Here is a 26,573-nt window from a genome sequence, read left to right on the forward strand (position 1 = left end):
TCATAAATTTGACCAAATAATAAGCCTCAAAGAATAAAGCTTCCATATATATCAAAGTAGAAATAAGATACTATCTTATTTCTTCCCTGGTGGCTCAGATGGTAAAGCGTTTTTGCCTGCAACATGGGAGACCTGGGTTCAATCCCTGAGTCCAGAAGATCCCCTGGAGAAGGAAATGGCAACCCACTCCAGTACTCTTGCCTGGAAAATCCCATGGACAGAGGAGCCTGGTAGCTGGAGCCTGTGGGGTTGCAAAGAATCAGACACGACTGAGCAACTTCATAGTCTTTCTTTCTTTTTGATCAAAAAGCTGGAAAAAGAATGCAATAATAAAACAATATAAAAGTCCCTAAAACCTGGAAATCACAAAAAGAAATATTTCTGGAACAATTTAGGAAAAATTGTAGAATACCTAAAAGTATCAATCAGTAAAAGCCATTCATAACAGAAGCTATGAGATGAAGGCATGAAGTTTAACTGAAGACAGTAAAACAAAACAAGCCAAGACAGAAGGGTAGATTTAATAAAGATAAAAGCAGTATGTAATCAACTATAAATAAGAAAAATGGCCGAACTAATAAATAAACCAAACACCAAATCTCTGAGCAAACCAATAAACCAGAAAATGCAGAAGTCGGAAGCACAAATTCATAAAATAATAAATGATGGAGGAAAAATCATGATATTTGGAGGAAATTAAAAGATTGACAAGAGGCTATGCTGTTCAACTATGCAAAAGTAATTGAAGACCCAGTGAAAAAAGGAATATTTTTTAAATTTTTCAATACATTAAATTAATTCCAACACAAACAGAATATTTATAGACCATTCACTATGGAAAAACTGAGTTGTGAAAATGCTAATCCTATGTCAAAAATCTAACTCAGAGATTTTCTCAGGAAAGTGTTAGCAAAACTTTTAACAGATTAAAACACTACAAATCTATTTAAAATGCTCAATAACATAAAGAAAACCAACCAAGCCTCTTTTATGAAGCTAATCTTACAATAACATAAAAAACCAACAAAGAATTTGTTAAAAAATGCAAAACAAACAGTATTATGATATTATGAAACACAGTTCAGCCACATATTAAAATGATAACCACATAGCAAACCAAGTGATATTTATTCCATCACAGTAAGAATGTTTCATCATTAAACAACCTAGTCATTTTTTTCTTAATGTTGATGGACTATGCTAAGTACATGCTAAATCACTTTAGTCATATCCAGTGCTTTGCAACAGCCCTTTGGACTGTAGCCTGTCAGGCTCCTCTGTCCAGGGGATTCTCAGGCAAGAATACAGGAGTGGGTTGCCAGGGGATCTCCAGGGGATCTTCCTAACCCAGGGATTGAACCTGTGTCTCTTACATCTCCTACACTGGCAGGCAGGTTATTTACCACTGGTGATGGACTATAGGAAAAAGATATAGAGTATTTCCATAGGTGTTGAAAGGCCTTTGATAAAATTTGTACCATTAGAGGGATTGTATGGGGAGGGAGGAGGGAGGATGGAGGAGGGTTCAGGATGGGGAACATGTGTATACCTGTGGCGGATTCATGTTGATATATGGCAAAACCAATACAATATTGTAAAGTTAAAAAATAAAATAAAATTTTAAAAAATGGAGGAAAAAAAAAAGGATATATGGATGCTATTTAAGCATGATGAAATACAACTATCTCTACTCCATACTTAATATTTTTCTTACCAAGGAAATATTAGAAGCATTCTCATCAGAATTCTAAGACAAGGATGGCCACTATTACCACTGTTATGATACCATTTTGAAAGTATTGGCCATTGTAGACAGACACATAAAAGAAATCAGACATGAAAATGAGAAAGAAAACAATAGTTTTCACTATTTGCTATTGATGTGAATTTATATTTAGAAAACCCATGAATCAACAGATGAAAGGGGTTATGAAGAAGAAATTCAGTTAGATTTCTAGATACAAAACCCATATGCAGAAATCAATAGATTTCCTTTTACGAACAACAACAAAACATAAATTGGGAGTACATTCTACTTGAAATAATTTAAACAGTGATAAACTACTTCTTAATAAATAATACACTCTTTGAATATGAAGGATTTTTAAAAACATTCTTATCAGACTCAAAAAAGACTTGAACATATAGAAACTATTGTATTTGGGATAAGATGACATATTTATACAAATGCACAAATGTCAATTCTCCCTAACTAAATATGACTCCAGATATAATTACTTATTTTTAAATTGAACAAAACTAAGCTAAATTTCATATGAAAAAATAAAGAAAATGAGAACAATAATATGAAAAAGTAAAAAGAGGGGTACCTAATTAGCATATTTAAATGCACTGTAAAACTAGAACAAATAAAACAATATGATACAAAGTCATCAACAAATATAAATTAGTGGAAAAAAGAAAACCAAATACATAAAAAATGTTATTAGATATAGGTAGAATTTTAAATGAGGAAAGGACGAATTAAACAATAAATGTGCATTTTTTAAGTTGAACGTAATCATCTAGAGAAAAAAGATTTACAAGGTACTTACCTTATACCAAGATAAATTTCAAACAGATCAAAGATATAAACATTAAAAAAATCACCAGTAAATGTAGGTATGTTGAACAGGGAAAAGTGTTTTAAGAGTAGGAAAGTCTTGTCCAATTATCACAACAAAACACAGAAAGCTTAAAACCTTGATAAATTTTATTACATTAAAAACAAATTTATGAATGTAAAACATAAGAAAATTAAATTATGAATGAACTATAAAATATTTCACAAATCATATTACAAAGAATTACTTGCCTACTTATGAGCAGAATTTCTATTAATCAATAATAAAAATGAACAGCTAAATGGAAAAATGGACAAAAGCTAAAGTTTCAGTGAAAATAAAATTTAGGCGACAATCTCACTGATAATAAAAGAAAAGCAAAGTGAAGCCTCTCAAACAATGGGGCTTTGTTCATAGGCTACAGGGACTAGTATGATGAAGCTCAATAAAGTCAAATGTAGTCACTATTTGATCAGAAAAGTAAAGAAAATAATGAACTTCTAATCATACAACAATATAAGTTTCTATGTGTCCAAATTGATATGAAAAGGTAAATCGATCAATAAATAAGCAATAAATAAATAGGAGAGAAAGGAAAACTCTTTCTTAGGTTTCTCTCTACTCAGTGTATTAGGTTGGCCACAAAGTTCATGATGTTACGGGAAAGCCCAAACTTTTCATCCAACCCAATAGAATGAATAGTAGAAATAATCATCATTTACCTTCATTTATAGATTTTAAAATTAGTGGATGAATGTGTGATTTAAAACATCTGCATAGTCTCAAGGTATCTCCCAGAAGACACTCAATAATTACAAAGGGAAAATTATCATACAGTGGAAACCCTGCCAGGTACCGTCTAAAGCAACTGATCAAATTTGAAATTATAAGCAGAGGAACCAAATCCACATCACATTCCTTGTGATGCAATGAAAGACACACCATTGCTTCTAAGGTACTCTTACCCCATGTTTAGTCATAGAGAGATATGAGGCAAACCTAAATCATACAAAATAACTGTCTAGTCCTCTTAAAAAATGTCAAGGTGATAAAAGAGGGGGGAAAAGATATAGAAACCATTCCAGATTAAGAGACTAGGGTATCAATGCAACTAAGTAAGTGTATGATTCTGAAATTAATCTTGAAAGTGAAAGTGTTAGTCACTCAGTCATGTCTAACACTTTGTGACCCCATGGACTGTAACCAGCCAGGCTCCTCTGTCCATGGAATTCTTCAGGCAAAAATAGTAGAGTGGGTAGCCATTCTCTTCTCCAGGGGAAATTAACTGATACAAAGCTGTCTTACATGCATTATCTAAATTTCACCAAGTGCATTATGCAAATGTCTTTACACTGATCTAAGATTAAATTCTGTTTTGGTAAATGTACTATGTTTATTTAAGATGTTAATATTTGAGGAATACTGCTGATATGTATAGCAGATTTAGCAAATCTTTGCAATATTTTTGTATATCTGAAATCTTTTCAAAATGAATATGTGAGTTTTAATAATTAAAATGCCAAATAATGTATATTTTTTATTATAACACTGACCCAGAACCAATAGTTTTATAATACAGTGTTGGCCAGTGTATAAGAAAACAGAAACCTTAATATATTACATTCAGGGTAAAAACTGGTACAATCTCTATGGGCTGCATCAAAATTTAAAATTCTGTGCAAAGCAAATAAAAATTTAAAATTCATATATTTTTTCACTCAGCCTTTCTACATATGGGATTTTGTCCTCTTATTTACACTCAGATATGTGCAAAATGGTAAAGTGTACAGGATAATCATTGCAATATCACTTATGATAGGAAATAACTGGAGATCATATCATTTTCATCTATACAGGACTGGTTGTTTCAAACAACAAAATTAACTTTTTCTACTGATTAAAAAATAAAAGAATAAGGAAGCGCTTCAATCAATAATATTGGATAATATCTAAAATACACAGAAATAGTTACACAGAAAAGGCAAGGCTCATAAAATTTTATTATGTGTAGTTATACCTATATATATACTTCTTTAAAATGAAATGTAAGAAACACTGTTTGGTTTGATGATATGTTAAGAGATATGAGAGCCATGTAATTCTCTAGGCAAGAATACAGGAATGACCTGACCCAGGGATCAAACCCAGGCCTGCATTGCAGGCAGATTCTTTACTGCCTGAGCCACCAGGGAAGCTCAAAGTTAACAGAAGTACCCAGATTTTCTGAGTTCCACTCCCAACACTGTCACTACCAGTCCTTGAATAAATTACAGTCAACCCTCCCTGTCTTTTGACATGGAATTCACAGATATGGAAAGCCAACAGCACTATGCCGTCTTATAGAAAGAATTGAAGCATCTATGGGTTTTGGTATCCACCCAGGATCCTGAAACCAATTCCAGGTGAATACCAAGGTAGACTGGACTCGGCACAGAGCCTGTTCCCTCATCTGTGAAATGGGGAATAACAGCTGCCAACTGAAAGGTTGTGTTGAGGGATAACTGAGGCAACTGACATAAAAGATTCAGGACAGTGCCTAGCACTTAAAAATAGTTCAGCAACTGTTTTTTTTTTTTTATCAAAGCTTTTAGGGAGAGGATATCTGAGAGCAACTCCAGAGTATGAGCAAGTCCTTTCACTGCACACATGTGAATATTTTGAATTTTGAGCTATGTGACTGTATAACTATTTAAATATAGAAGAGATGAGAAAAAATACATTCAAATAAAAAGCAAAATTATAAAATTCCATGTTGATGTAAGGCAGAACCAACACAACATTGTAAAGCAATTATCCTTCAGTTAAAAATAAATAAAATTTTTAAAAAATAAAAATGAAATTTCATTATCCTATAAGGATATAAAATCTCAAAGGTCTCATTCTTCTTATCCAGTTATGTCCCTCTGATAACATGAGTACAAATATCTATCCTTCTGGAGATGAATTTATACATTAATATTATTTCAAATTATTTCTGTCAATATTTATAATTATTGGTTTTATATTTTCAGGATAGTTATGATACTATTGTTTTAATTGAATGACCTAGATTTTGAAGACATATTGATTGTATTAATTCAAAATAAAATACATTGCTATTTTTTTCTGTAACAAGTGTTTTGGAATCAAACCCTTGCCTTTATTGGTAAGCATACACAATACGTTAATTAAATAAATATAAGATTTTCAATATTCACACTAGCTTAGCCTCATGGGCTTTATAAGTATATTAATGGTTACAGGTAAGATACTGGCTCTAAATTTTATTAAAACTCTGTAATTTTAATTTAGAACCTTATCTCCATATTATCTGCACAAACAAATTTCGTGAAATTATTATCTTCTAAGTAATAATTTAAAGTGGGGAGACTCTGCCAAGTATGACCAATGATAAAGTCTGGGTTGATGTAATAAAATGCACTTAACTAATTTGTCTAAGTTAAAAAGCTTTATTATCCTTAATCTTTGATTCTAGAAATGGAAAATGAAGCAGGAATTTCAATTTGCATAAAAAGCTATAAGAGTATGTGCATATACTCACGGGGCTTTAATCTCATAAATTCTGCATTCTCTGCCAAGACCAACACTATCACTGAAAATTAATTTGATATCAAAAGCTCTGATTGTGTTGCAATTAAAACCCATCATTACCTCCCTTTTTAGGAAGGGAAAGTATCCAAGCCCTTCTTGCCAAAGCTTAGTTCTACAAGACTTTGTATTAGACTGAATACTAGAGACACTTAATAAAACTTGAAAATAAGAATTGTAGCCTGAAGCAACATGTCTTCTTAGTTGTATTTTAATATCTTCTCCTTGCTTTAGGACTATAAAGCCACCAAATATGTCCCTACACTTTCACAGTAAGGAAAAAGAAATGGTATTAATAAGCCTTTTTCTCCTACACATCACGTACACTGCTGCATGTTCAACATTTAATGCTCAAAATATTCAGGCATACCTTGGAAATATTAATATTTGGGAGTTCAATTCCAGACTACAGCAATAAAGGGAATATCACAGTAAAGAGTCACACAAATTTTTTCATTTCCCAGTGCATATAAAAGTTGTGTTCATACTAAACTGTACTCTAGTAAGTGTACAATAGCTTTATATCTGAAAAACAAAATATGCACCTTAATTTAAAAACACTATTGCCCACAAATGCTAACCATCATCTTAGCCTTCAGGGAGTTAATTTTTTTTTTTTTTTTAAATAGTAACCTTGACAATCACTGATCACACATCCCTGTAACAAATATAATAATGAAAAAGTATGAAATACTGTGAGAATTACCAAAATGTTACACAGAGACAAAAAGTGAGCAGATGACGTTGGAAAAAAATGGAGCTGACAGGATTGATCAAATTAATGTTGCTGCAAACCTTCCATTTGTGAAAAAAAATGCAATATCTGCAAGGTACAATAAAGCTAAGTGCCATAAAACAAGGTACGCCTGTATAGAAACTGCTGACCTCTTTACATATCAGAAGCCTGTCAAACAAAGAAGTTATATAACCTAGGCTAGGTTAGAAATATAACACGAGTCTCCTTTGCCTGTATTTATATTTCCCTAGTTCTATTTGTTACACACTCTTTTTTCCCCATGTCTTTCCTCCACCTGCCTCCTCAAACTCAATCAATGATTTGATTCAAGTCATGTCTGTGTTCTAGTCTAGAATAGTGATTATCAAACTATCGCGCGTTTATGAACACATTAACAGAGAGACCTTTTTAAATGCAGAATCTGATTGGCAGGGCTGAGTTCAGAAATCCTGAATTTCTAGCCAGCTCTTGGGTAATGCCCATCCTGCTATTCCAGGGACCACACATTGAGTAACACAGCACTAATGCCTTCTCCCTTCCCTGTGGGCATTCCAGCTCTAAGCAAAAGCCCTATTAAACATCTGCCATACAAATTGCTTTTCCAAAATTCATCTCACAGTCTCATTAACTTGACCAGTCTAAACTGACCCTAAACTTTGCTAATATTATGGGTGATAAGGAATCCAATATTCAAATATATTTTGTCTTCCTCTATTACACAAGTAATGCATAGTTGTTATTGTTATATGTGCCAATTTAATCAGAAAAAAAAACAAGCAAAATTGAACTATGAACTATAAAACATTTGCCTGAAACCTATGTTGAGAAAAGGACTCAGAAAAAGATTATAGCATCTTTCCAGTATTATAATCACATACTGCCTAAATCTTTGTGGAAATTTATTTTGTGTTAATAAATATGCATCTACTCCATCATAAAATAGAAGAACTTACTTTTCCATGTGAGATTACAACACGTGAGTCACTTTCTCTGGACCTCAGTTTTCTCATCTGTTAAATTAGTTGAACCAGGTGAAGCAGAGACATTACTTTGCCAACAAAGGTCCGTCTAGTCAAGCCTATGGTTTTTCCAGTGGTCATGTATGGATGTGAGTGCCAAAGAATTGATGCTTTTGAATTGTGGTGTTGGAGAAGGCTCTTGCGAGTCCCTTGGACTGCAAGGAGATCCAACCACTCCATCCTAAAGAAGACCAGTCCTGGGTGTTCACTGGAAGGACTGATGCTGAAGCTGAAACTCCAGTACTTTGGCCACCTCATGCAAAGAGTTGACTCATTGGAAAAGGCCCTGATGCTGGGAGGGATTGATGGTAGGAGAAGGGGACGACAGAGGAAGAGATGGCATCATCAACTCGATGCACATGAGTTTGGGTGAACTCCGGGAGTTGGTGATGGATCGGGAGGCCTGGCGTGCTGTGATTCATGGGGTCACAAAGAGTCAGACATGACTGAGCGACTGAACTGAACTGAATGAAGAAGTGACATGGTATCATTTGCCTTTACATGAAGCTAATAAAATTAACATTAAACAGGAAATTTACTTAAATTGGGGGTGGTTGGTGGGGACAATTACCTGAGCTCTACTTCTATGTAGATAATAAATGGCTCTCATAATTAAGAGTTTACAATTTAGTTTTCTGGAGTTTCCTTTGAGAAGACAGGCTTTTTACCTGTTTGTTTTATAATTTAGAGTCTCTCTCCATCAAACACATGACTGATATTCTGGACTTTACCAAATGAACATCAACTACCCCAGTCAGCCCCATCTTTAACTACCTCCTGCTGGGGAGGATTTTTGTTGTTGCTAAATCATGTGGCTCTGCATCTCCAATTTCCTCTATAGATATACCAGTTATTTCCAGGGTTTAAAAAGAAGGAATTACCTTTCATTCATTTTTCCTTTCTTCCTTCCTTCAATTTACTTGTTAAAGTTAGTATACAAACTTCTAACAATTTCTGATAAATCTTGCAATTTTTAAAAACTAGAAATCATCTCTTTAATTCCTATCTAATAAGAAAGCTGTCTTAAGTGAACAGTGCAAAGAAATAGAGGAAAACAATAGAATGGGAATGATTAGAAATCTTTTCAAGAAAACTGGAGACAGTAAGGAAACATTTTAAGAAAAGATGGGAACAATAAAGGACAGAGACTGAAAGGGCCTAACAGAAGCAGCAGAGATAAGAAGAGGTGGTAAGAATACACAGAAGAACTATACAAAAAAGCTCTTAATGACCCAGGTAACCATTATGGTGTAGTCACTCACCTAGAGCCAGATATCACGGAGTGTCAACTCAAGTGGGCCTTAGGAAGCATTACTACGAACTAAGCTAGCAGAGGTGATGAAATTCCAGCTGCACTATTTCAAATCCTAAAAGATGATGCTGTGAAAGTGCTACACTCAATATGCCAGCAAATTTGGAAAATTCAGCAGTGGTAACAGGACTGGAAAAGGTCAGTTTTCATTCCAATCCCAAAGAAAGGCAATGCCAAAGAATGCTCAAACTACTGCACAACTGCACTCATTTCACATGCTAGCAAGGTAATGCTCAAAATCCTTCAAGCAAGTCTTCAGCATTATGTGAACTGAGAACTTCCAGACATACAAGCTGGATTTAGAAAAGACAGAGAAACCAGAGATCAAACTCCCAACATCAATTGGATCATAGAAAAAGAAAGAAGAATTCCTATATATGTGTGCATGTATGTATATATATACATACATACATGTACATATATATATATATACACACACACACACACACACACACACACACTTCTGCTTCACTGACTATGCTAAAGCCTTTAACTGAGTGGATCACAACAAACTGTGGAAAATTCTGCAAGAAATAGGAATACCATACCACCTTACCAGTCTCCTGAGAAACCTGTATGCAGGTTAAGTAGCAACAGTTAGAATCAGACATGGGAAAATGGACTGGTTCAAAATTGGGAAAGGAGTACATCAAGGCTGTATATTGTCATCCTGCTTATTTAACTTACATGCAGAGTACATCATGTGAATGCTGAGCTGAATGACTCACAAGCTGGAATCAAGATTGCTGGGAGAAATTTCAACAATCTCAGATATACAGATGATACCAATCTAATGGCAGAAAGTGAAGAGAAACTAAAGAGCCTCTTGATGAAGGTGAAAGAGAGTGAAAAAGCTGGCTTAAAACTCAACATTCAAAAAACTAAGATCATGGCATCTCTTCCCATTTCATGACAAACAGATGGAGGAAAAGTGGAAACAGTGACAGAGTTTATTTTCCTGGGCTTCAAAATCACTTCAGACAGTGACTGCAGCCATGAAACTAAAAGACTGCTCTTTGGAAGAAAAGTCATGACAATGTAGAAAGCATATTAAAAAGCAGAGAGATCACTTTGCAAACAAACATCCGTATAGTCAAAGCTATGGTTTTTCCAGCAGCAGGTATGGATGTGAGATTTGGATCATAAAGAAGGCTGAGTGTTAAAGAAGAGATGCTTTTGAACTGTGGTGCTGGAAAAGACTGTTGAGAGTTCCTTGGACTGCAAGGAGATCAAACCAGTCAATCCTAAAGAAAATCAACCCTGAATATCCATTGGAAGGACTGATGCTGAAAGCTCTAATACTTTGGCCACCTGATAGGAAGAACTGGCTCATTGGAAAATACCCTGATTCTGGGTAAGATTGAGGGTAAGAGGAGAACGCAGTGACAGAGGATGACATGTTTAGATAACATCACTGACTCAATGGACATGAGTTTGAGCATATTCCAGGAGACCGTGAAGGACTGGGAGGGAAATCTGGCACGCTGCAGTCCATGAGGTTGCAAAGAGTTGGACGCCATTTAGCAACTGGACAACAAATCAGCATGAGAGGCAAAGTATATATTTCACAACACAGTCACTATCTTCATGTTATAAAGCATTTGTGTTCCCTTGATAGTATTATATAAGGACACTGAGGAAAGAAATCAAAGATGACACAAACACAAAGATACATCATGTTCTTGAAAGAATCAATGCTGTCAAAATGACTATACTATCCAAGGCAATCTACAGATTCAATGCTGCTGCTGCTAAGTCGCTTCGGTCGTGTCTGACTCTGTGTGACCCCAAAGAAGGCAGCCCACCAGGCTCCCCCGTCCCTGGGATTCTCCAGGCAAGAACACTGGAGTGGGTTACTATTTCCTTCTCTGACAGATTCAATTCAATCCTTATCAAATTTACCAATGGCTTTTATTAACAGAACTAGAACTAAAATCTTAAAATCTGTATGGAGATACAAAAGACCCCAAATAGCCAAATAAATCTTTAGAAAGAAAAATGGAGCTAGAGGCATCAGGCTCACTGACTTCAGACTACCCTAAAAGCTATAGTCATCGTAAATAGATGGTACTGGCACAAAACCAGAAATATAGATCAATAGAACAGGGTAGAGTGCCTAGAAACAAACCCTCACACCTATGGTCAAACTCTGACAAATAAGGCAAGAATATACAATAAAGGAAATATGGTATCCTTAGTACATGGTGCTGGGAAAATTGAACAGCTACATGTAAAAGAACAAATGAAATTGTAACATCTTTAACATCATACACAAAAATAAACTCAAAATGGATTAAAGACCTAAATGTGATACCAGACCATATACAACTCTTAGATGAAAACATAGGCAGAACACTCTTTGATATAAACCACAGCAATATCCTTTCAATCAGTCTCCCATAATAATGGAAATAAAACTAAACAAATGGAGCCTGCTGCTGCTGCTGCTAAGTTGCTTCAGTCGTGTCCGACTCTGTGTGACTCCATAGATGGCAGCCCACCAGGCTCCCCTGTCCCTGGGATTCTCCAGGCAAGAACACTGGAGTGGGTTGCCATTTCCTTCTCCAATGCATGAAAGGGAAAAGTGAAAGTGAAGTCGCTCAGTCGTGTCCGACTCTTCGCGACCCCATGGTCTGCAGCCTACCAGGCTCCTCCGTCCATGGGATTCTGAGTCATACTGCTTCTCTCCAAAGAAACTGGAGTAAGGACTCCATTATCTGCCACTAGAAAGTGTTCTAGACTGGCTGGGCCTCCCGTCTGAAATGCCCACAGAGTGTGCGTAAGCAGGGGGTCAGGCAAGGAGGGCCCTCAGAACCCAGGCCTCATGCCTGCACCCCAGCTCACCTGGACGAAGGCCTCAAACAGGGGCAGGTTGAGCCACTTAAGGAAGGCGAAGGACTTGGTGCAGCGGGCCACCTCGCTGGATGTCATGCTTGGCGTGTGGGGCAGCAAATCGGCTGCCAGGCGCTGGAACACCCGGGTCTGGTGGAAGCCGAGTTTGCCTTGGGGACAAAGCTTTTGCACAGCAAATGAAACCATAGATAAAATGAGAAGATAATTCACGGGAGGGGAAAAAATATTTGCAAATGTGACCAATAAGGGAATAGTCTCCAAAATTTGAAAATAGCTCATGCAGCTTAATATCATCAAAACAAACAACCCAATCAAAAAAAAGGGGGGGGTGGGGGGCAGAATACCTCAACAGACATTTCTCCAAAGAAGACATACAGATGGCCAACGCGCACATGAAAAGATGTTCAACATTGCTAATTTTAGAGAAATATAAATCAAAACTATAATGACTTATCATGTCTCATGAGCCAGAATGGGCTTCATCAATGATTCCACAAACAGTAAATGCTGGAGAGGGTGTGGAAAGAAGGGAACCCTGTTACACTGCAAGTGGGAATGTAAACTGGTTCAACCACTCCAGAGAACAGTATGGAGGTTCCTTAAGAAAGCAAAAATAGAGCTACTATCTGATCCTACAATCCCACGCCTGGGCATATGTCTGGAGAAAAACATGGTCCAAATGGATATATTCACATTAATGTTCACTGCAGCACTGTTCATAATAGCCAAGACTTGGAAGCAATCTAAATGTCATCAGGAATGGATAGAGAAGATGTGGTACATATACACAATGAAATATTACTCAGCCATTAAGAAATGAAATAATGCCATCTGCGCAACATGGGTGAACCTAGAGACTGTCATACTGAGTGAACTAAGTCAGATAGAGAAAGAAATATCATATGATATTGCTTATATGCAGAATCTAAAAAGAGTTACATAAATGAACTTATTTATAAAATAGAAAGACTCACAGACTTAGAGAATGGACTTATGGTTACCGGGGGTAAGGATGAAGGGAAAGGATAATTTGGGAATCACACGTACACACCCTCTATATTTGAAACGAATAACCAACAAGGACCTACTGTACAACACAAGGAACTCTGCTCAATATTAACTATCTATTAGTAAAGAATTTGAAAAAGAATAGATACATGTATAACTGAATCACTTTGCTGTACACCTGAAACCATCACAACACTGTTTTACTTCAACATAAAAAGGTAAAAAAAAAGATAATGTGTGTCATATGTAGATATCATTTTCTTAAATGCACTTATCTCTGCTTATGTTCCCTATACACTTACCATATTTAATGATTCTCCAATGAGGATGCCTTATCTCTAATAAAGATACCTTCTAAGAAATATATCCAAGGATATCCTTCTTGCAGTTAATTCAGCCAAGGATGATTGATCACCTGACACTTTCTAACTACTCTGCTAAATTCATTCACAAATGTTTTATTCGATAGCCACATCAATTCTTTTACACTTTTTATGAACTAACCACTCCTTATTTTATAGGTTAAAGAAGTTAAATTACTTTCCTGAGGTTCCATAATTAATTAGAGAGCCAGAATTCAAAAATCAGATCGAAGTACAAATTAATGTGGCTTCATATGAAACACAATGAACTTACTCCCTGCACTGGGATACTATGTATGAATTTTTTTCAAACTCCATATATGCCCAAGGTCTTCAGGTTAGAATTTTTCTATTTTGGCTTGTTTCTCTTATCACTTGTCCAGGTATGTTTTTATCAAACAGATTTTTAAAAACACCAATATCTTCTCACTATCAAAAATGTTTTTCATCATCATATGAGCTATATCAAATGCTTAAATGTACTGAACAGTCAAAACGTTTGGTTCTGAAATAGGAGCCCCTTTCCCACGACAATGATTTAAAGCCCTTATTTTTCAAGTGGTGCTCTTTAAGAATATAAGTGGTGCACATTTATACCCTGGCTAGCTCTACAACATCATCATGTTGGTATTCTGGGAATCAGAGAACAAGTTGTTCAGAGAGAAATTTCATGAAACGCCACTTGGTATTTCAGAGCATAGAACAGAATGTGAGTATGTAAGTCCATTGATTTCCATGGGCCGGGGGTCGGGGGTGTGGTGGTGGTGGTGGTGCATCTGAATGTAAAAAGTAAGAGACAAGTAACAGAGAAGAATTCAGGAAAATATGACACCTAGCTCAGGGACTGTATAGTGATGGTTACCTAAAATGGTCCTCAGTATATATGGTGTTTCCTCCTGTGATATGTGTATAAAATATATACACTGCAATATTATTCTTTGCCAAATACTGTGTAGAGAGCAAAGAGTGTACCATATACAAATGGCACTAACAAATATTTCAATCAATTAATGACTACTGAAACTATGATTCATACATGCCCTCTTAAGAGTGTGATGAAGGAATTAAGCTAAAGAGACTCTCCTGAATGATGGTATAAGTGCTTAAGTGCTGGAGTTGGGATGTGATGATATACTAGAGTCGGAAAATAAAGGCAGATATACCAAATGGAGTAGGAAGGGGTTCTTCCCTTTGGACCATGCACCCCATCAGCTTTAAATAGCACTGCATTAGTTACCTATGAGTCTGAGTGAACTCCGGGAGTTGGTGTTGGACAGGGAGGCCCGGCGTGCTGCGATTCATGGGGTCGCAAAGAGTCAGACACGACTGAACAACTGATCTGATCTGATCTGATCTGATGTAACAAATTACTTCAAATTCAGCTCCATCTTGCAGAGTGACTGAGGGCAATAGTGAATGGCCAGTGTCTAGACAGGAAGCTGCATGCAGCAAGATAAAACTGTGAAGACAGTTGTGAAAATTGCTCATTTAGAAAGGAAACTGAGACCTTTCTTTCCTCCTTAGTTTTCTCCAGGACAAATGACCAGACAGATACAGTGTGGTCAGGGATAGATCAAGAGGACTAAAAAACTTAATGTCATATCTTTAGATGGGGAAGGTGCAGATGGTCCGTATATCTCATCAGTGGAGACAGGAGAAGAAGATCTATCAGGTTCCTTGCCTCTTTATACTTTTTATTTATTTGAACAACTTCAGTGTAACGGTGTTTGATGTAATTTACTTTGATTTAGTTGACATTTAAGAGTACAGAAAAAATTATGAGTCAATGCTGAATAAAAGGATCTTAATTGAAATTCAATCTAACTCAGAGTCCTCAGAATCAAGGCAAGAGTCAGGTAAGGAGGACATGATGTGGAACCCGTGGCCTGCTGGGAGGAAGGGATGTTTCACTGGGCTGACCCTATTAGCAATATATAAGCTTTGGTAGAGAGATGGTACAAGTGGTAAAGAATCCTCCTGCCAATGCAGGAGACATAAGAGACTCGGGTTCAATCCCTGGGTCAGAAAGATCCCCTAGAGGAGGGCATGGCAACCTGCTCCAGTATCCTTGCTTGGAAAATCCCATGGACAGAGGAACCCGGTGGGCTATAGTCCACATGGTCTCAAAGAGTCGGACATGACTGAATGTCTGAGCAACAGCATCATCAGGGACTCTGTCGGCCTTACAGGGTGATTACCCAATGAATAGACAGCTGAATAAGCAGCTGTGAGGAACAGAACAGGACAAATTTGAAGTCAGTGTAAGAGTTTGAAGTTTAAATAAAGTAATATGAATAATCCCCAAAGTTATGTAGATTGAGGAGTATCTCACCAGAGCAGTGAGATTGAGTAAGACACCTATGTCTTTATGAGCTAAATTTCTTAAGAGATCATCTTTTTGATTACTCATCCAGTCCCAAATTAGAATACAAATATTCCATAAGTTTAAGGTGAAGTGCCCTGTTCAGAGATGTATAGGTGCTTAAGTACTGGGGTTGGGATGGTAGGTTGCAATTTTGAAGGTCTCCATATAACGTTCAGGGCACCAAAAGTTTCTAGATTACTCAGTAATATGTCATCTTTACACTGAATTAACAGTTATCTATCTAAATAGTCTCCCTTAACCCAACTTCTGAATCCTGATAATTCACTTTAGACAGAGGCAAGAACATGAGCCAGGAGCCAGGAAATCAGTTAAAAGAAAAAAAAAAGTCATGTACTATGATAAACTGAGAAATATAAATGAGCAAAAGTCCAGCAAACACAGCAGCCAGTGGTAATTAGGAGAGCTCTGTGGAGACAGGAGGAACACTGGTGAAAAATATCAAAAACACTAATGATGTGTTTGAGATCGAGGCCTGAATCCTACTGCCTCGCTGTACCCTATAATCATTCAGATACTCAACAAATAATTACTAAAGTTTGGGGGCAGGGATTGTGACAAATACTAGACTATGATAGTGAAAAAATGTCAGTATTTCCGCCCAAGGAGTCACATTCTATGAGGGAATACACACAAACAGATGCAGAATCATATGATGATTCATTCTTGGAAAATTATAGAGCACACCCAAAAAGTTCCTGCACTAGCCTCTGGGGATGGGCAGGGATCGAAGAAGGAAAGACCAAAAGAAGTGGACTGGAGTGAATAGGTGGCCTCAGTAGAGAGAGGTCAGTCAGTTCAGTTCAGTTGCTCAGTCATGTCTGACTCTTTGTGACCCCATGGACTGCAGCAAGCCAGGCCTCCCTGTCCATCATCAACTCCTGGAGTTTACTCAAACTCATGTCCATTGAGTCCGTGATGCCATCCAACTATCTCATCCTCTGTCCATCACCTTCTCCACTCGCCTTCAATCTTTCCCAGAATCAGTGTCTTTTCACATGGCTGCTATAATAGGCTGGCATGAACCTCAATCAATAGAAACTATTGCATCATATAAAGAAATATGTGGTCCAGAAAAACAGCACAGTGGATGAAGATGCCAAACTTTACTCAGTTATTTCCGCAGTGTAACACGCTTGTGATTTATTTGAGAGAGAGGGAAAGGAATGGTATCTTCTGTGGAAGAGCTTATCTAAAGACATGGTTTGAGTTCAATTCTATGTAGAGATTATAATAAAAGAGAATATATTTGCCACACAATACTGGGTTCCAGGTTCAAAAATGATCAAACAGCTGGATGAAAATAAAGGATTATCAAGTGTGATGAAGGTGACATAATCAGAGATGACATCTAAAATTGACTAGGACCATTAAAGAATAATGACAATCTGAATGAAAATATTATCATGTTATGATATAATGATAATAACCAATAACAAAATTTCTGAACATATTAGCTCCTGCCCGCTGTTGGACTGTAAGATTTTCACTTCTCTGGGAGAAGTCATCCACACCCTGAGTACATCATGCCTTTGAAGAAGTGCAATCCTGATGCTTGGCCAGCACATCACAAATCTTGGAAGCTGTTTGTAAGTTGTACAAACTAAATGTCTTTCATCTAGTGTCTTCTGAGACTTGACACTTGGTACATGTGTGCTCAGTCATGTCCAGCATTTTACCATCCCATGGACTATAGCCTGCCAGGCTTCTCTGTCCATGGAATTTTCCAGGCAAGAATACTAGAAGGGGTGGCCATTTCTTCCTTCAGGGGATCTTCCTGACCCAGGGATAGAACCCATATCTCCTGCATCGGCACGAGGATTCTTTACCACTGAGCCATATGGGAAGCAAATGACACTTAGATCCCTGATTAACTTACTTTTAAGAGCCACTCTCTCCATATAAAAATGAGGCAATGGGAGAAAAAGAAAGTTGCATGAGAGATTTAAAAGATAATTTATTCACATTTAAACAGGCTAACTGCTCTAACCAGATTCAATTCACTTCTTCCCCCATTACATCTTTGAGAGAATATTCCACGTGTCACTTCCATATCAATTTTTTGAGTTCCTTCTACATTCTTTCCTTTCCCCAGAATTTTTTAATTTATTTTTTTAAATTTTATTTTATTTTTAAACTTTACATAATTGTATTAGTTTTGCCAAATATCAAAATGAATCTGCCACAGGTATACATGTGTTCCCCATCCTGAATCCTCCTCCCTCCTCCCTCCCCATACCATCCCTCTGGGTCGTCCCAGTGCTCTAGCCCCAAGCATCCAGCATCGTGCATCGATCCTGGACTGGCATCTCGTTTCATACATGATATTTTACATGTTTCAATGCCATTCTCCCAAATCTTCCCACCCTCTCCCTCTCCCACAGAGTCCATAAGACTGCTCTATACATCAGTGTCTCTTTTGCTGTCTCGTACACAGGGTTATTGTTATCATCTTTCTAAATTCCATATATATGTGTTAGTATACTGTATTGGTGTTTTTCCTTCTGGCTTACTCCACTCTGTATAATAGGCTCCAGTTTCATCAACCTCATTAGAACTGATTCAAATGTATTCTTTTTAATGGCTGAGTAATACTCCATTGTGTATATGTACCACTGCTTTCTTATCCATTCATCTGCTGATGGACATCTAGGTTGCTTCCATGTCCTGGCTATTATAAACAGTGCTGCGATGAACATTGGGGTACACGTGTCTCTTTCCCTTCTGGTTTCTTCAGTGTGTATGCCCAGCAGTGGGATTGCTGGATCATAAGGCAGTTCTATTTCCAGTTTTTTAAGGAATCTCCACATTGTTCTCCATAGTGGCTGTACTAGTTTGCATTCCCACCAACAGTGTAAGAGGGTTCCCTTTTCTCCACACCCTCTCCAGCATTTATTATTTGTAGACTTTTGGATCACAGCCAAAGTCTATTTTTTTATTGAAGGATAATAGCTTTACAGAATTTTGTTGTTTTCTGTCAAACTTCAACATGAATCAGCCACAGGTATACATATATCACACAAGTGGTTTATATATAAATATATATCCACAAGTGGTTTGTTATGGCATTAAGTGAGATTAAAACAAATATACAAAAATGAGAAATCAAAGATGAACCCCCGACAAATGGCAGTTACAAAATCAGGCAAATAATAATTAAAAGAATGGAATATACACATATACATATACACCCATGAGCAAATTCAAAACAGTCCAACAAAAATAAAGTACAGTAGATTGACCTGGCAAACAAAGGAAATCAAAAATTATATTTACCAGTTAAGAACAAAACTAACTAAACCACAAACTGGAAAACAAAACTAAAGCAAGGTGCCAAGTGGGGAATAAAGTAATGAAAACAAAACTAACAAACATGTTGAGAGGAAAGGAAAGAAGGAAAAGAAAGAATAGATATGCAAAGTTAAATAGAGGTAGATGAAGAAGATTTATATACATTAAAGATTAACTGCAAGGGGAAAAGAACAGTAGGAAAAGCAAACAAAGGAATAAATGTATAGAAAATAATAGGTTTAAAAAATTAAAATTAAAAAAGAGAGAAAAAAAAAAGGAAAACTCCACAGAACTGTAAAAGTTCAACATAGAGGCAGAGGTTTATAACAACAATAAAAAGAAAGTGAGGGGAAAGAAAAAAAAAAAACACTCAGAAGCTTAATTAGGTTTCATAGTGTCAATGAAATCAACAGGTATAACAAAGAGGGGGAGGTAAAAAAAAAAAAAATTCAAAAGATTCTACAGAACAAGCCAAAACATAAGAATAATAAATGTTTTTCTTGAGTCACTGCTGTCAGAGTCCTTTCCCTCGCTGGGAGTCACAGTCCACCTCACCTCCCTAGAATCCCCTCCAACACTCTGCTGACCTCTGGACCTGCTGTGGGGGCAGCTCAGATTCTAATCTGGTCCTACGCCTGTGTGTTCTTGCCTCCAGTGTCCACAGCTATCAGAACAAGTGTGTTTTCTTTTGTGGGAGCTCTCAGTCTTCTTTTATATATTCCATAGACACAGAGTCTGCCTAGTTGATCATGTGGATTTAATCTGCAGCTTGTACAGCTGGTCAGAAGGTTTTGGGTCTTTTTCCTTAGCCATACTGCCCCTGGGTTTCAACTGTGGTTTTATTTCCACTTTTGCATGTGGGTCAACCACTGCAGTTTGCTCCTGAGGTTGCCCTGGAGGGCTTGGGTTTGCCCCTGTGAGGGCCAGGTGTGGAGGTGGTCCAGCTGCCTGGGTCGCAGGGGTTCTGGCAGCACCAGGTACTCAGGGGAGTTGGCGGCTAGGGCAGCAGGAAATACAGTGCTCTAGAAGGGTATGGCAACAAGTACTGGCCAATACATTCCAGTATTCTTACCTGGACAACCCCCCTCCCTGACAGAGAAGCCTGGCAGGCCACAGTCTACAGGGTCACAGTCAGACACTACCAAAGCAACCCTGCACACATAGATGCAAGACTTGTTTTGGCTGTGGCAACCCTGTCCTGGTGACAGTTGAGCCTGAAGGTAACACAGCTGCTTGGCTTGAGGGGACCCTGGTGGCACCAAGTGTGCAGGGACACAGACTGCCTCTGCTGCAGGAGTTACGGCCCTTTCAGAGCCTTTTTTCAAGCCTTTTGTAGCTGATGATCAGAAGGCCTCTTTGGCCAGTCTTTCTCCATAGCTCCACCCATTCAGGCATTTAGAGGGCCCCCTTGCCTGGGGTCCTTCTCTGTTGTTTGGTGCAACAGGCACATAGAGGGGGGGCCCTGGCTGGGGTTCTCTGTAGATCTGCACATCAGGCACTTAAAGGGGCACCCTGGGTGGGGTCCTGCTCTGTAGTTCAGTGCATCAGGCATTTGATGGGCCAGCCTCTCTACTGCTCATCTGCCCATGCTGACGTGTGGGGAGAGAGAGGCTATGGTGATGACTCCACCCCCCACGCATGACTCAGCAGTATCGCATCACTTCCACCGCTGCCCAGCTTTCCTCCGCAGACATTTCCCACCACAATCTCCTCCCTCACCTCCTCTGGATCGGTCTCTCCGCAGTCAACAGCAGCCTTCAGCCTGGGATTGCTCCACGATCCCTAAACTTCAGTTCCCAGCCTCTGCGCCTTCCAGGAGACCTGCGTCCTGGTCCAGGGTAGGTACGCTGTGGCAAGGACTGTCTGACTCCCATTCCATGTAGACGGCCACAGAGCAGCTGTTTCACTCTCAGCCTCAAGCATTTCTCCTCTGACTCAGACAATTGCCCCAGTGTGGGGACTGGACTCCTGCTTCAGTCCCCCCACCCACCAAGGGCAGTTCCAGTCCTACTAACACTCCTGTTTTCCCCCCTAGTTTCTTCGTCCTACAGAGTTTTGCATGGTTCTCTATATTCTTTACCTCTGGCCAGGTACCCCTGTCTGCTCTCAGCTGGCGTTCTGCGTGCACTTTTGCATCTGAAGATGTATTCCTGATGTGTATGTGGAGAGAGTTGTGCTCCATGTCCACCTACTCCTATGCCATCTTGTTCTCCCCTCTGCAGAATTTCAAATAGTATTTCTTGAGCATGTTACATAACAAACGTGGTTTTAAGCATTGCAGATGCAATTATAAATCAGCCATAATTCCTGTCACTGTAACACAGTTTAGTGTGAGAAATGTATAAACAAAAGAATTTAATATAATATGATAATTGTGCATTAATTCTATGCGGACACATATTATCCACCAATCCACCCAGTAGGCATCCAGCACACATTTATTGAATTCCACCTACAGGCCAGGTACTGGTCAGTCATTGAGAGTGAACAGGACAAATAGTGACCCAGCCTTCAAGGAGCTGAGATGCTAACTAATTAGGATCTTCTCTAGTGGATGAGGGTGCCTCGGTAGTCTACACAACAAAAATAACATATTGAATTTCTTTAGAAGCATGGCCCACTCCAGTACTCTTGCCTGGAAAATCCCATGGACGGAGGGCCTGGTGGGCTGTAGTCCATGGGGTCGCTAAGAGTCAGACACGACTGAGCGACTTCACTTTATTTTTTCACTTGCATGCATTGGAGAAGGAAATGGCAACCCACTCCAGTGTTCTTGCCTGGAGAATCCCAGGGATGGGGGAGCCTGGTGGGCTGCCGTCTATGGGGTCGCACAGAGTCAGACATGACTGAAGCGACTTAGCAGCAGTAGCAGCAGCAGCAAGCTTTACTCAACATGGGTGACAGGCAGTATAAACCATGGAGCCATGGTAACTTATGAAATGTTTGAAGATGGGCAGTGGCCAAACAAATGATAACTAGAGGGGTAACTGAAGCACATCCACAGTGTTCTGTGCTGTGGGAAGCCTACTAGGAGCTCTATAAGCAAAAAACTTCATGAAAAAACAAAAGGGAAATGCCAGCTAAATAAAAATTTAATAGATTTATTTACTGCAGAATTTTCTCCGTCTTTAACATGAAAAAGCAAGTGTACATCCAAGATAGGTCCATAACTTGCATAATTAATAGATCATTTGACTAGAGAGTACCTTTTTATAAAGCATGTTTCAAGGCTACCCTTCTTTGGAGCATACCTTTGAAAACGATGGGACAGAGCAAAACCCAGGCCAGTATGGAGCTGTTGATAGAGATAATTAGGTTTGTTTGACTCATGCTGTGAAAGGCTCTTGGGCAGTACAGTTTGAACTCTCCTGACTAGATGAGCATAAGAGGAGAAGAACAAAAGATTTCCTTGCTTTTATTTTTTCTCTGAATTAAACTAGTTTACTTTCTAAAAATACATATTCCTGAAGAAGTCAATATAAAGAGGTGTACAGGAAACCATATACCAGATATAAATGTGCCTTCATTTCAAAATTTATCAGCTGCTAATATTTTCACATTTTGCCAAAATTAATATTTATAGAGTGAATTATATCCGCAAGTATATATCTCAGGATCATCACCCAAACAAGAAACAATAAATGCTTCAGAGGGTGTGGAGAGAAGTGAATCCTTCTACACTGTTTATGGGAATGTAAACTGGTAAAACCACTATGGTGAAGAATATGGAGGTTCTTTAAAAATGAAAAGTAATATGATCCAGCAATCCCACTTCTGGGCATATATCTGGAGGAAACCATAATTCAAAAGGATACAGGCTCCCCAGTGTTCACTGCAGTACTATACACAATAGCCAGGATATGGAAGCAACCTTAACGTTCATCATCATAGGAATGGATAAAGAAGATGTGGTACATATATACACTATAGTATTACCCAGCCGTAAAAAAGAATGAGGTAATACTCTTTGCAGCAACATGTATGCACCCAAAGACTGTCACACTGAGTGAAGTAAGTCAGACAGAGAAAGGCAAGTACAATATTGCTTATATGTGGAATATAAAAAAAAGGGGCACAAATGAACTCATCTACAAAATAGAGACAGAGTTACAGGTGTAAAAAACCAACTTACGGTTATCAGGGTTAAGGAGGGGAGGGATAACCTGGGAGGTTGGATTGACATATACATGCTACTATATATAATTAATTAATAAGGACCTACTATAATATATGGCACAAGAAACTCTACTCAGTATTCTGTAATGGCTTATATGGGAAAAGAATCTAAAAAAAAAAAGTGGAAATATATGTGTGTACGGCTGACTGACTTTGTCATACACTTGAAACTAACACAACATATGAATCAGCTATACTCCAATAAAATTTAATAAAATAAAATAATAAGAAGCCTGAAGAACAATTTTAATACAAACAAAAATCAAGCTGCAGAATGTATTCTATAGTACCATATGTGAAGTTTCAACATCTTCAAAAATTATTAAACAATGTTTTGTGAATTCACAAATAATAAACTAAAATACAGACATGCTGATGAAAATGATACACACTGAGTTTTCGATTGCAAATTTCTCCAGAAATAATGGGAGGGAAGTGTTTTTCATTGTGTCTAAAATATTTAATTCCTTAATGAAAATAAAAACAGTATATGAACACTGTAAGAAATAATGGATATTTATAAATGTGGGTGATGACTTTCTTAGGTCCATTTCCCAGGGAATAGAATTTGAGACTGTGATCTGTGGACATTCAAGAGGAACTTCTAAAAGAAAATGAGGGAAAAAGGATTGGACAGAAGGAAGACTGACCAGAAGAGGGATATATACCATCTGATCCTTCAGGGATGTCTGAAGCTGGGATGACTCTTCAGAGACTTCCCAAATTGAGACAAGTACCTTGACTATCTATAAACTTCAAAAGTAGATAGGCTTTCAGCTGACCCTGAGAAGAGGTGGAAATCTGGGCAAGACAGTGCACTTAGCCAAGAGCATTTCAGTTCACAGTGCTAGCCTTCAGCTATGGGGGTTGGGGTGGGGTGGGGCGGGGGGAGTAGGCCTTGCTTTGGTCTGCAAGGCAAATCTGTTCTTCACCAGCCACAGTTTCCCCTACAATGATGTGCCTTGTGTCATTTTATTATTGCCTACTTGTATGTTTGAAATACTTCACACTTTTTCAAACTTCAGCATTTAAAAAAGAAAAAGAAAAACAACCTTCCAACCTCAAGTTAACAGTATTTCCCAAAGTATTCCCCCGACACACAGACACATACACACACCACAACATAGGCACTGGGTGGAACCAGGCCATATACTTACTATTTTGATGTTTTTCTGCTTTTGGCAACTGGAGATTCTCTTCTCTCTCTCTCCCCACCTTTCATTGGTTTGGAATGCCTTGCTATGTTATTTTTAAAAGTACAGTTTATTCAGCATATTTGCCTTTGTGTTATAGGAGAGCTTAGTTGGCTTCATGCTGGACCATGGCTGTTTTCCTTAAAGTGTCAATTCTGAAGTGATTCTAAAAGAATAAAATCAAGATAATTCTATTATTGGAATATACCACTCTCCCTTAATCATCTAAATTCCCCTCCTTTCACCCCAGTACAAAATGTTCAGTTTCATATAAAATTGTGTCTTTTTCTTTTGCCTTATTGTTTTCGGTCAGTACGATAAAGTCGACTAAGATTCACACACTCACTAAATCAGGATCCACCAACTATGATTCAAGAGACAAATCAGAACCATGCCTGTTTCTGTCACACAGCAATGATGTTCATTCATTTACATATCATCTGTGGTAGCCCTGCCCTGCAGTTGCAGAATTGATAGCTGTGACACAAACCATATGGCCCACAAAGCCTGAAATATTTACTATCGGGCCCTTAACAGAAAATGCCTGCCATCCCTGCTTTAAAAGCCTCAGCCATTTATATATTTTGCTTTTAGAAAATTCATACAAGGTGAACACAGCAGTGGCCAGGGTTATCACATTTGGCCACTTGACCTTTCTTTACTGGTTTTCAAACAGAAACTAAAAAATGTATGAACGCCTGTTGTAGGCAATGCTTTCTTGTATCTCTGCAAGAAAAATCTTAACTGCAAGAGGTCCCTGTGAAGAAACCATTTCTTATCCTAAAATATGTCTCAACTATAAGGATAGAGTCAGCAGAAAACAGTGTTTAGATCTACTTTTGCAGTTTATAGATAATCACAAATTAATGACTTAGGAAATAAACAGTAGTGGTTTATATTTGTACATATGCACGCGCACACACACACACACACACGTATATTCAGGGAGTCAATTCTGCAGTAGGTTGATAAGATGTCCAGGGTTCCCCAGGAGGAGAAAGGGGTCTGGGGCTCTCAAGGATAAAAGTACAAACATTCTTTTATACATTGTTTTGTCTTAGTCAATATAACAATGTATCTTGCTCAAGGACATGTTTCTCTTTAACAATAACCTTCTGACTAATCCTGTCATCTTAAAACATATATTATGTGAGTGAGTCTGGTAAGATATTTCTATTATTCATTCTATTCTTGTTATCTTAAAATATAAATTATGGGAGTGCATCTAGTAAGATTTTACAACCTTGAGACTCTTTTGATTTATTGTAATAACTAATATACTATATATATATATAAAACTATGTATATACTATAAAAATATATAAAAGTGAAAGTGAAATTGCTCAGTCATTTCCAACTCTTTGCAACCCCATGGACTGTAACCTACCAGGATCCTCTGTCCATGGGATTTTCCAGGCAAGAGTACTGGAGTGAGTTGCCATCTCCTCCTTCAGGGGATCTTCCCAACCCAGGGATAGAACCCAGCTCTCCTGCAAAAAGTATATAACCCCCTTGCTAACACTGGCAAGGGGGGCATTCTCTGTCCCCCTTCTGATGTCTATGCCAGAAGCTTTCTCTGTCCCTTTTCTTACACTAATAAAACTCTGCTACACAAAAGCTCTTGAGTGATCAAGCCTGGTCCCTGGTCCCAAAGCTAAATCTTCTTCTTTGGAGATCACAAACCCAACATAGTTCACCATAAGCTATCAGCTTGGGGGCTTGTCCAGGATCTTCAGGACAAGATAAGAACATTCAGAGCTCTAGCCTCTCTGCTTTCTCAGTATGCACATTTTCTGCTTTGCTTTACTAACTCTAAGGTGTGCTTGTGTCAATGAATGACACAGCTTGCGTGAAGCAAGTGGTGAGCCCTGTTCCATGGTTTCATGGGGCCTCGTTATGACTGAAGGCTCCTTTTGGGGAGCCTTTCGGGGGGGGTTATACCAACCTGCCAATGCCAAGAGACACCCAAGGTCCCTGTGAGGGGAGTGACCAGAAATGGGCCAAGTGTGTGAACTGAACTCTCCCCTCTCAGTCACCTCTTCCTGGTTTCTTTGGCCATTTCCTAATTGCATAGGGAATTAGAACTAC

At 38.1% G+C, this 26,573-nt stretch overlaps 1 long non-coding RNA gene across 1 annotated transcript in view; it reads right to left on the reverse strand.

Annotated features, from left to right (window-relative positions):
* Positions 1-24,640, reverse strand: part of LOC138986087 (uncharacterized) — a 172,913-nt gene extending 148,273 nt beyond the window's left edge. The window contains exon 1 of the long non-coding RNA XR_011462983.1: positions 24,450-24,640. This is a non-coding gene — a long non-coding RNA (uncharacterized lncRNA). The remainder of the gene's footprint in view (positions 1-24,449) is intronic.
* Between the last annotated feature and the right edge of the window lie 1,933 nt (positions 24,641-26,573).

The sequence above is a fragment of the Bos mutus genome, chromosome 28 (assembly GCF_027580195.1).
Source record: "Bos mutus isolate GX-2022 chromosome 28, NWIPB_WYAK_1.1, whole genome shotgun sequence".
Lineage (NCBI taxonomy): Eukaryota > Metazoa > Chordata > Mammalia > Artiodactyla > Bovidae > Bos > Bos mutus.